The sequence below is a fragment of the Molothrus aeneus genome, chromosome 15, assembly GCF_037042795.1.
Source record: "Molothrus aeneus isolate 106 chromosome 15, BPBGC_Maene_1.0, whole genome shotgun sequence".
Classification (NCBI taxonomy): Eukaryota; Metazoa; Chordata; class Aves; order Passeriformes; family Icteridae; genus Molothrus; species Molothrus aeneus.
The window spans coordinates 16,706,963-16,717,885 of NC_089660.1; the positions used below are offsets into that span (position 1 = coordinate 16,706,963).

Consider the following 10,923-nt stretch of genomic DNA (forward strand, 5'->3'; position numbering starts at 1 on the left):
GGGGGTCAGAGACCCTGGCACAGAGCCCAAAATGCCTGTGTGGGTTTGATTACGACCCGTGGAGCAAGTTACCAACCTTATATGAGAATCTGCAAGCCATGACAAATTAAGTAGAATGATAGTGAAGTTATCATGGGGTGGAAAAGTAGATTTTGGGGGTTTTTGGTATGGGGGTTCAGAAGGCAAGATGGAGGGATCTGGGTGTGTCCAGCCTTTCTCCTTCTTCTTCTTGGCCTCCATCTTCTGGGTGTTGTTGGCACTTTTAGATTGGTTTAGAGTAGAAGCTCACTGTCTAACACAGGTGATGGGTATTGGAAAGGAATTGTAAACATTGTACAGGTAGTTTTTAGTATAAAGACATAACCCTGCCCTGGGGCAGGCAGAGTGCCTCTGTCTGTCCTGCTGGATGGACCTCAGCAGGGTAGGAGAAAATTTTTTATAGATAAGATACAATAAACAACCTTGAGACCAAGAAATGAAGAGCTCTGATTCTTTCTTCAAGTTCTTCTAACTTTTCTCGTGGTCACTCTGAGCAGCAGAGATTCTAACAGGTTGGAGTCACAGTCTCTCAAAGAGGCGGGGCTGGGTGACCCTGCTGGTGCCCACTCGTCCTCCTCCCTCTGGCCTGGAGCTGCATGGAGCTCTGGCATCCTGGGGAGCAGAGCTGGACACCTTTAGGTGGTCCCAGTGCCACCCCATCCTCTGCCATGGGCAAGGGGGGCAGGGGCCATCCTGGTGCTCGAGGCTCTCACCAGTCTCCACCTCGCTGGAGCATCCTTTGGTTTCCAGGCATGGTGGCTGGACCCTGGGGAATCCATCTGGAATGTGTCCCCTCCCCAGCAGGAGGGCAGGGCTTGGGGACAGCGTGGGACACCCAACAGCCACAGGCAGCACCTCGTGGGGTGCGCTGGGCTGGTGGCAGAGCCCCAAGGGCTGGACAGCCCACGGAGCCCCTTTCCCCAATCCCATCCCCAGCTCCTCTTTGATGGACACCAGCGGCTGGCACAGGAATCCCTGAGGTGGGCAGGCCCTGGCACAGGGTGCCCAGAGCAGCTGGGGCTGCCCCTGGGTCCCTGGCAGTGCCCAAGGCCAGGCTGGATGGGGTTTGGAGCACCTGGGATGGTGGGAGGTGTCCCTGCCATGGATGGAAGGAGATGAACTTTGAGGTGCCTTCCAACCCAAACCGAATCATTCTGGGATTCTGTGCGACACTTCCCTGCTCCCAGTGCAGTGACACAGATCCAGCAGCCTTTGCAGAGTCCCTGGGGTGGGTTTTCTTTCCCAGCCTGATGTCCTGAATGGATTTGCAGCTGCTGGGAAATTCCTGGAGTTTCCTTGGAGCTGAAATGTTCCACAGGGCTGGATCAGTGGAGAGGGATGAAGGGTGAGAGAGGCAGGAAATGATGAATCTGCTCATGGGCCCTGCTGAGGATGGGAGCCCTGCCCGGATCCCTCTCATGGCGGTTCCTGAGGGCACCCCGAGGCTCAGCCCTGTGCCAAGGTGGTGTCCTGTACCCACATGGCTTCACCATCCTCTTCCTCAGCCCGTGGAGGAGGAAGGAGCCCAGCTGGCAACACCAGGGGATGTGAGGAATGAGCAGAAGGACTCGTGTCCCCATGCCAACCTCGGGGCTCCCCCTTGCTCTGTGCCAGGTGGGCACCGGTTCTGCTGTGGGTTCTGCTGTGGGGTCACCTCCCACGGAAAACTCTCAGCTCTAATCCGTGTCTCAATATTTGGGATTTAATCAGCACTGAAATAAGTAGCTTCTGTATTTTATTTTTTTTTTTTCTCCCCTCTTTTAAGGCAGCGAAGAGCCGCGACTCAGTAGGAATTAATTTGCCTAATTAGCGTCTTTGGGAAGCTCTCCCTCCCGCGCATGCCTCGATGGGGGAGATTCCCGTGCTCGGGGACGCGCTGGGGATGCTGTGCCCGGTGGGATCTGCCCAGGGTCCTTCCCCAGCCCTCCTGCCGCTGCAGACAGCGCTGCCCGCATCCCTCAGGATCCATCGGGGGGTGCCCACGGCCGTGGGGGCACCCCGGGAGCTGCCGGGTGGGCACGGGGCGGGGGCCGGCCCGGGGGGCGGGAGCGGCGGCTGCCAGGGAAGATGAATGGTTTTAATCACAGCGCTCACAGGGCACCATCTGAAGTTTCGTGTAAGTTATGATAGCGACAGTTTGCACGAAAATTGTATTTCCAGGCTTCATTGACTGGCTTAATGAGAATCTTTACGTGTCAGATATTAAATTAAGAAATTAAAGAGCTGTTTCGGTGTGTATAGACTCCTTCCCTCGCACTGAGCTGCTTCTTCCAGATCAATCAGGAACGCGCCTCTAGAAAAGATGGGAGAAGCCTTTGATTTTCTGTCACCGGGGAAGTGAATCTAATACGCCTTGGCACCTAATTCATGTTTTATTAAAAGGCATGAGGTGGATGCTGCCGGCCCCCGCCTCTGCCCGCTGCCCTCTCCCGGAGGAGGGAGCGGCCCCGGCGCCGCCACCCCCGGCTCTCGGCGCTGCCTGGCTGTCACACGTGTCCCAAATGCCACCAGGAGGTGCCAGGCACTGGCTGTGCTAGCCAGGGATTAAGGTCAGCTTGGAACAAGCCACGCTGGAATCAGCAGGTTGGAAAATATTGCTGCTCTCCTGTGTGGCATCCCTGCTTTGCTTCCTGTGCTGGCTGAGTTTGACCTGAATTCCCTGAGTCTCTTCCCTCTGATTTTGCTGGGAATGGGTACTCGGCCAGCTGGGAACTCCCCAGCTGGAATGGGGACGATGTCACAGGCATGGGGTGGCCAGAGGACATGGGGCAGGGCTGGGCATGGCCAGGCCCTGGGGCACGCTGAGCTGGATGGGGCAGAGAATCCCTGAATGCCACGGACACTGGAGATAAACACCTGGCACGGGGATGTGGAGAGTAACACTGAGATCAGGGAGCCCAGGGATCGATGTCCCAAGGTAGGGACAGCCAGGGACAGCAGGGATCAATGCCTCAGGTGGGGACAGCCAGGGACAGCAGGGATAAATGGCCCTGGATGGCCTCAGCCAGGGACACCAGGGATAAATGCCCCTGTTCAGAGGCACACAGGGACACTGGAGATAACCCCTGGAGCAGGGACATGCTGGGACAGTGCAGAGGAGTTGGGGACACCAGTCAGCTCAGTGAGAGTCCAGATGGGATGTGCCTGTGTTTCCTGATCCACCTGGACCCTGTCACTGAGCACCTTGGGGACACTTTGGTCCCAGAAGGGGGACAGGGTTATCAGGCTCTCTTGGATGAGCCCAAATCCCAGGTGCTCAGCCTGCCTGGATGGAATCCTGGCACTCTCCCAGTCCCCCCACCACATCTGCACCTTCCAAAGCCGAGGGTGAGGAGAGGGAGGTGTTGTTGTTCCAAATTATCTGTCAGGGCAGGAAACACCCCCCCTCTGGGCCCTGAGCATCACCACCCATCTTCTGCTCCCTGTGCCAGCCCTGGCTCCTCCTTGTGTGGGGCAACTTGGAGCAAACAGCTTCGACACAAATCTGAGCGGTGCCATCGCGTGCCGTGTCACCATCGACCCCCAGCCACACGGCCCCGCCACTCATTCAGGCTTTTCCACTTTTGATATTGCAATGGAGGGGATCAACCTCCCTGCAGTGCTGGGCTGGGCTCCCTGTGTGTCCCTGGGACCCCCTGTCCCTGCAGGAGCCTGGTCGCAGTGCCACCAGCCCTGTCCCCACTCTCTGTGTCCCTGCAGGAGCCTGCTCCGAGTGTCACCAGCCCTGTCCCCACTCTCTGTGTCCTTGCAGGAGCCTGCTCCGAGTGTCACCAGCCCTGTCCCCACTCTCTGTGTCCCTGCAGGAATATGGTCCCAGTGTCACCAGCCCTGTCCCTGCAGGAGCCTGCTCCCAGTGTCACCAGCCCTGTCCCCACTCTCTGTGTCCTTGCAGGAGCCTGCTCCGAGTGTCACCAGCCCTGTCCCCACGCTCTGTGTCCTTGCAGGAGCCTGCTCCGAGTGTCACCAGCCCTGTCCCCACTCTCTGTGTCCTTGCAGGAGCCTGGTCCCAGTGTCACCAGCCCTGTCCCCACTCTTTGTGTCCCTGCAGGAATCTGCTCCCAGTGTCACCATTCTCTCCCCACTCTCTGTGTCCCTGCAGGAGCCTGGTCGCAGTGCCACCAGCCCTGTCCCCACTCTCTGTGTCCCTGCAGGAATCTGCTCCCAGTGTCACCAGCCCTGTCCCTGCAGGAATCTGCTCCCAGTGTCACCAGCCCTGTCCCCACTCCCTGGGACCCCGGGCACCTGGTCCTGGTGCCACTCACAGCGTTGCTCCCACATCCTTTGGGGCACTTGTGGGTGCAAAGAGGGACGTGGGAGAAGCTGGAGCCGCCCTCCAACAAGGCCTGAGTGCCGGCTGCCTGCGGGGGTGATGCCCCGCGGCTCCGGGCCCAGCGGGAGCTCGGTGTCGCTGTCCCCAGGCTGGCCGCGGTGCCATCCCCGCCGTGCCAGCCCACCCCGGCAGCAGGCGCCCCGCCGGCCCTGCCTAAATGCTCATTAAAGGGATTTGCGGGGCTGCTGAGCCGGGCTCTAATCTGGCGCTTACCGCTCATTTGTGGCAGCGTCTCCGGCAGCCGGCAAAGGTCGTTGGGTGTTTAATTACGGGGAGAGAGCGGCGGGAGCAGCAGCAGCAGCTGCGGGCGGCCCGAGCGCTCCTAACGAGGGAGATGCTGTCTGCCCTGGGGACGCGAGCAGCGCTGTCACAGCGCCGTTGTCACCGCGGCCTTGTCGCAGCCAGCCAGGCAGCCAACCCCGCGGTGACCGCAGCTTTGCCTGGCATTGTCGCCGTCCTCGTCCTCCTCCTTTTGGCGGTGTCACGGCACTGCCCGGCTCGCCTCCTTCCTGCTCCTGCCGTGCTGTGTGAGACCGTGGCTGCCCGGCCTGGTGGATGGGACTGTGCTGTGCCAGGATCAGCAGGAGCTCAGCTGGGACAGGCCAGAATTCCCAGCTGGCACAACCCGGGGATGTGCTGATGCCTGCGGTGCCCGGGCAGGAGCCTGGGGTGCTCCCTGCCCCAGAGCCCTGGCCTGGGGAGGTGGTGGCTGTGCAGGGGGCGGGCTGGTAGTGCCTGCATGCAGCTCCCAGGGCTGAGCACCCCGGGGTGAGGGGTGTTCGAGCCCCTGGGGGTGTTTCCCGAGCGCCCCCATCCCACAGAGAATGTGTGGCTGTGTGCACAGACGGGGCTTGGATGGAGCTCTGAGCCACCTGGAATGGTGGAAAGGGTCCTGTCCGTGGCAGGGGGTGGAATGAGATGGGCTTTGAGGTCCTTTCCAGCCCGAGTCGCTCTGGGATTCCGTGATTTTACGATCCAGGCTGAATTCCAGGGGTACCCGCGCGTACCTCGCTCCGTGTGTGACCACCGAGCGCTTGTGCCACGCTGAGCCGTGGCGTGTCCGTGCTGCAGCCGAGGGCACGGCGGGGCTGACAGGGCTGCAGGGAGCGGTGGCAGCACCATGGGCTGCGGGAATGTCACCCGTGGTCCCTCCCCTGCGTGCGGAGCCACCCTCCCCGCGGGGTCATTAGCGGCTGTCACCTCCCGTGCTGACAGCTGCCACCAGCGCCTGACACCGCTCCGGGCTGCGGCGCTCTCCGAGTGACAGGAGGGGGCCGCGGATCGTGCTGTCACCTCTGTCCCGCTGCCCTGCCCGGGGGTGGCCGTGCAGCGCTCCCGCTGTCCCCCCGCTGTCCCCCCGCTGTCCCCAAGCGTGCAGGGGCTGCAAAGGCGCTGCCCTCCGCTGCCAGGGGTCCCCGCGGCGCTGGGGGTGCCCCCGGGGCTGGCTGCAGCCTGAGTGACAGCCTGTCGCGCTAATGAGCCGCTGCCAGGCCCCCGGCTGACACCCGCGGCCACCTCCTGGGGCCATCCCCAGGGCTCGCCACCGCCAGGCTCGGCCGGGGGGGCTCTGGGGGGTGACACTGATGCCGCCGTTTCTCCCGAACGTCGCTGGGAAGCTGCCTGGGTGTGCCTGAGCCCGGCAGGCTGAGGGTTCCAGGAGGTGCAGCCTGTGAGTGTGCAGGGGCTCAGCAGTGTCCCCTGCCTGTCCCCAGCCATCCTGGGCAGGGTGGAAGGAGCTGGAGACAGGCTGAGCCCAGCCAGGGCTACAGGTCATGGTGGGCACTGGGCACCCTGAGTGAGTCTGGGGCACAGCATCACCCTCCCACCGTTCCTGGAGCAGCCTCCTGCCTCAGATTATCCCTTCTGGAGCAGCCTCCTGCCTTGGCATGGCAGTTCTGGAGCATCCTCTGCCTCATTATCGCCATTTTTGGAGCATCCTCCTGCCTCAGTCCTTCCCTTCTAGAGCATCCCCTTGCCTCAGCATTTCTGGAGCATCCTCTGGTGTCAGCATCAGCATTTCTGGAGCATCCCCTGCCTTGGCATCTCCGTTTGTGGAGCATCCCCTGCTCAGTTCCTCATCACTGCAGCTGTGCCCAGTGTTGCAGTGTGAAGCAATATCCTGTTTTAGCTATCCCAGTTTCCCAGGTGTGCCAACCTCTCCCTTGCCCCTTTGCTAAGTCCCTCAATCTTAACATTCCAGCAAGGGCGTCGTCTGGTTGGTGCAGTTCAAAAGATGCTTCTCAGCCCTGGGGTCATTGGCCAGTCTCGGTGTCATTGTCCCCTGAGACTGCCCCCCTCCCACCTGGTTGGTGGCACACCTACCCCTTCCCCTCCCCCTTTCCCCGGGATTAAAAACACACGGGACCACGCAGTCTGGATTCTGTGGAGCTGTTACCAAGATTCAGAGATCTGTGACCATGGAATAAAACTCTGGATTAAACCCTCTGGCAGAATCAGTCTCCTTTTCCTCTTCACCTCGCCTAAAGCCTTTCCACCAGAGGTAAAAACTGAATTCCTGCTTGCCTGGACTTGTTCCACGTGCCAGCTGCAACATCCAGCCAGCCAGGGGTGTCTCTGAGGTGAAAACACCACAGTGGCCGCCTCTGGTCAAGCAGCAAGGGCCAGAGGAGCCCAGGCACGTCCCACCCGGTGATTTTGGGATCTATTCCAATCACCACAGTGCCAGTTCCAGCTCCCAGCCCCATCCTTTTCACCATGAGAGTGCTCATCCCGTGTTTCCCTGTCTCCCATCTCTCTCCCTTCCTCCCACGTCTCGCTGGCTCCCTTGAAGCCTCACATGCCTAATCCTCTTGTTAGCCTCTCCCTTCATCTAAAACCAATATGCAGCTGAATGCTGGAGATAATTAATTGATCAATTAGATAGAGAACTGCCTGTGCTCGTGGCACTGAGCACACGGAGGAGGGGGGGCTGTGCCAGCAGACCTGGCAGTGCCCACGCCTCAGTGAGGGAGAGCTGTGCCCACCCTGGGTGTGCTTGGTGTCCCCAGTGGAGGGGACAGGCCACCAGCCAAGGTGACCACGCATGCAGGTGATCCCTGTGCCACATACACCGTGTGACACAGGGACCCCAAAGCTGGGAGGGTGTAAGTGCTCCAAATCCTGCCCAGGGGGATTCTTCACCCTGGCATCCCCAGCACTCCACTCATCCTGTCTGTGCCAGGGTGCCCCCAACCACCCCAGAGCACACTGGGGGGTGCTGAGCACCTGGAGGGGTCCCAGCTGTCAGGGTGGGGGTCCCAGTGGTCAGGGTGGGGGTCCCAGCTGTCACAGTGGGGTCCCAGTGGTCAGGATGGGGGTCACAGTGGTCAGGATGGGGGTTCCAGCTGTCACAGAGGGGTCCCAATGGTCAGGATGGGGGTCACAGTGGTCAGGGTGGGGGTCCCAGCTGTCAGGGTGGGGGTCCCAGTGGTCAGGGTGGGGTCCCAGCTGTCACAGTGGGGTCCCAGTGGTCAGGATGGGGGTCACAGTGGTCAGGATGGGGGTTCCAGCTGTCACAGAGGGGTCCCAATGGTCAGGATGGGGGTCACAGTGGTCAGGGTGGGGGTCCCAGCTGTCACAGAGGGGTCCCAGTGGTCAGGGTGGGGTCCCAGCTGTCACAGAGGGGTCCCAGTGGTCAGGATGGGGTCCCAGCTGTCACAGAGGGGTCCCAGCAGCCCGAGGGGGGCTGCCAGGGAGGCAGGGTGCCGCAGGGATGTAAATAATGCAGCAAACCCATGTCTGCCAACCCCCTCCTCCCCGAGCTTTGAAAAGCAACACATTACCCTGATCTCCAGACATGAGTTTTTGTCACCAAACAGGGTGATGAGGAGACTTTGAAGCAAATACAAACACCGGGAAAGGGAATACATAAGAAGAGAGTCGCGTGTTCTCTTCAGAAAACAATTGCGGTGTCAACTGCACGGAGCAGCTCCGCGGAGGGGGAGCTGCTAAGCACGAACTGACAGCCCCAAACGCTAGGAATTATCATCCAGAGAGCAAAACCATCCCTCTGTGACAGGGCTGCAGCATCTTCCCCTTTCCAGGTCACACAGGATACCCCTTCCCCCCTCTCCTGGCTCTGTGTGCTCCTGCTTGTGCCCCAGTGCGGTGGCATCGCTGTCCCAGCTGGGGACAGATCCTCTCCAGTCCCTCCTGTGCTTTGTCACCTGCATGCACAGGCCTGTCCTGCACCCTGCAGGCTGGCACACCTTGCACAAGCACTCACACCTTGCCCAGGGCACTGTCACCCTCCACAGTGCCACCCCACACACCTCCCATCATCTCATTCCCATGGGTGCTCTCACATCCCCGTGGTCCTGCACTGCCCCACCTGTGTGTCCCTTTCTCCCTGACACCCTCCCTGGAGCTCCCAAAATAACATTTACCTGTGTGTGGAGGTAAAGGCAGAGCTCTTGATAGCCTGGGAGATGGTTTCACCCCATGGCAGGGCCCTCTCTCCATCTGGGTTTCACCTGGGCATTTGAGATGGGAATTTGGTCAGGATTTGGGGCTCTGTCCTTGAGCCAGGCCCTGCACTGGGGGGTTCAGGACAGCCCCTGGGAGCTCAGCTTGGGATTCTGCCCCTTCACCCCCTTTGGGTGCCAGTGCCAGGCTGTGCCCGGCTTGTTCCTTGGTGTGGGGACCCCGAGGATGTCAGGGCACAGGTGGCACCTTTGTGCAGCACACAGGCACTGCCTTGCCTGGAGATGCACCTGCACTGGTGCCCTGCGTGTGCACCTGCACCCCCTGCACGCTCAGCACGTGAGCACCCAGCCCTGCACGAGCACTCCCACCCTGCTCACACTCATCCCTGTATGAGCAATCCTATCCTGCTCACACTCATCCCTCTGTGAGCACTCCTATCCTGCTCACACTCATCCCTGTATGAGCAATCCTGTCCTGTTCACACTCATCCCTGTATGAGCAATCCTATCCTGCTCACACTCATCCCTCTGTGAGCAACCCTATCCTGCTCACACTCATCCCTGCATGAGCAATCCTATCCTGCTCACACTCATCCCTGCATGAGCAATCCCACCCTGCTCACACTCATCCCTTCATGAGCAATCTTATCCTGCTCACACTCATCCCTCTGTGAGCAATCCTATCCTGCTCACACTCATCCCTGCACGAGCACTCCCACCCTGCCCACACTCATCCCTGTATGAGCAATCCTATCCTGCTCACACTCATCCCTGCATGAGCAAATCCAACAGCTCACACTCATCCCTGCACAAATATTCCCACCCTGCTCACACTCACTGTGAACCCCCCCTGGCCCTGCATGCCTTGCACGCTCACTCAGCCCTGCACAGCCCTCACCTCCCAGGCCCTGCACTCCCCTTTCAGGCACACCCTCTGTGCCCTCTCCCAGCCCCCTGCCCTGCCAGCCCCTCTCTGTGTGCCCAGAGCCAGCGCCCCGATGCCCCCTGCCCGTGCCATTCCTCGTGCCTGGCACACGTGTGTCCCAGCCCATGACTGTGGAGCTCCCTGGCATGATCCCAAACCTGCTCCTTCCCACCCCTGTGGCTCCAGGCACTTCTCACCCCTTCCTGCACCGCTGGACCCCAAACCTTGCTTGGCCCCCACCCACGCCATGCTGGGCACTCTGCTCATTCCCCCACAGCCCTGGGACACCTCTCCACATTCCCTCCTCCCTGCTCTGCTCGTCTCTCATCCATCCATCCATCCATCCATCCATCCATCCATCCATCCATCCATCCATCCATCCATCCATCCATCCATCCATCCATCCATCCATCCATCCACCCGCCCGTCTCCTGACACCTTCCCGCGCCCGGTGCCGTCTCCCTTCTCCTCCTCTTTATCTCTGGCTCCCAGCTGCTCCTGGCCCCTCCCTGCTGCTCCCTCCATCCCTCCTCTCCCATCCCTCGCTCCCGCCGCGGTTATCGCTCCCTCGCACACATCCCTCCTCCCTCCCTCCTTCTCCTCATCCCTTCTCCCTGCTCTCCCCCCCGCTCATCCCTCCATCCCCGCATCCCATCCCTCTCCATGTCCGGTCTCGGGGCCGCCACCCCGCCCTCCCGGCCGCGTCCCGGCGTCCCCAGGCTCACGTGTCCCCTCGGTGTCCCCGCCGTGCCCCGTTTTTCAGCCTTTAAAGTTTCAATCAGGCTCGGCTGGGAGAGGCGGGGAAGGCAGCGCCTCCCGCTCCCAGCCCCGCGACGCCGCGCTGCCACTCTGAGTGCTCCCGCCTTATAAATTTTACATTATTACCCTCTTTAAAGTATATAAAATAACTATTCATAAATTATTGAGGGGAAATTTAAAATACTACAAATGTTTATAAATGTTTATCAAGAGGTCTTCAGAAGTGAGCGAGCGGAGCCTGAGTGACTTCCCACGGCTGGCAGGAGCACGGCAGCGGCCCGGCCCCGCCGAGGGGGGATTTTGGGAGAGCCCCCAGCAGGAGACTCCGGCAGCCTCGTTAATTCCCGTCCCCGTGGGTGGTGAGGAACAAATTCCCCTCCCTGCTCTGTGTCTGGGTGCCAGCCGGGCTCCGTGTGCGGGCGGCCCCATCGCCTGCTCTGGTGTGG

The 10,923-nt window shown here is 60.6% G+C and overlaps 1 long non-coding RNA gene across 1 annotated transcript; it reads right to left on the reverse strand.

The window, feature by feature from the left end:
* Positions 1–1,719: 1,719 nt before the first annotated feature.
* On the reverse strand, positions 1,720–10,530 carry LOC136563045 (uncharacterized). Its single transcript, XR_010784593.1, has 3 exons — positions 10,444–10,530; positions 8,755–8,841; positions 1,720–2,332 (listed from the first exon to the last, which is right to left on the reverse strand). It is a non-coding gene; the product is annotated as an uncharacterized lncRNA (long non-coding RNA).
* Positions 10,531–10,923: the final 393 nt, after the last annotated feature.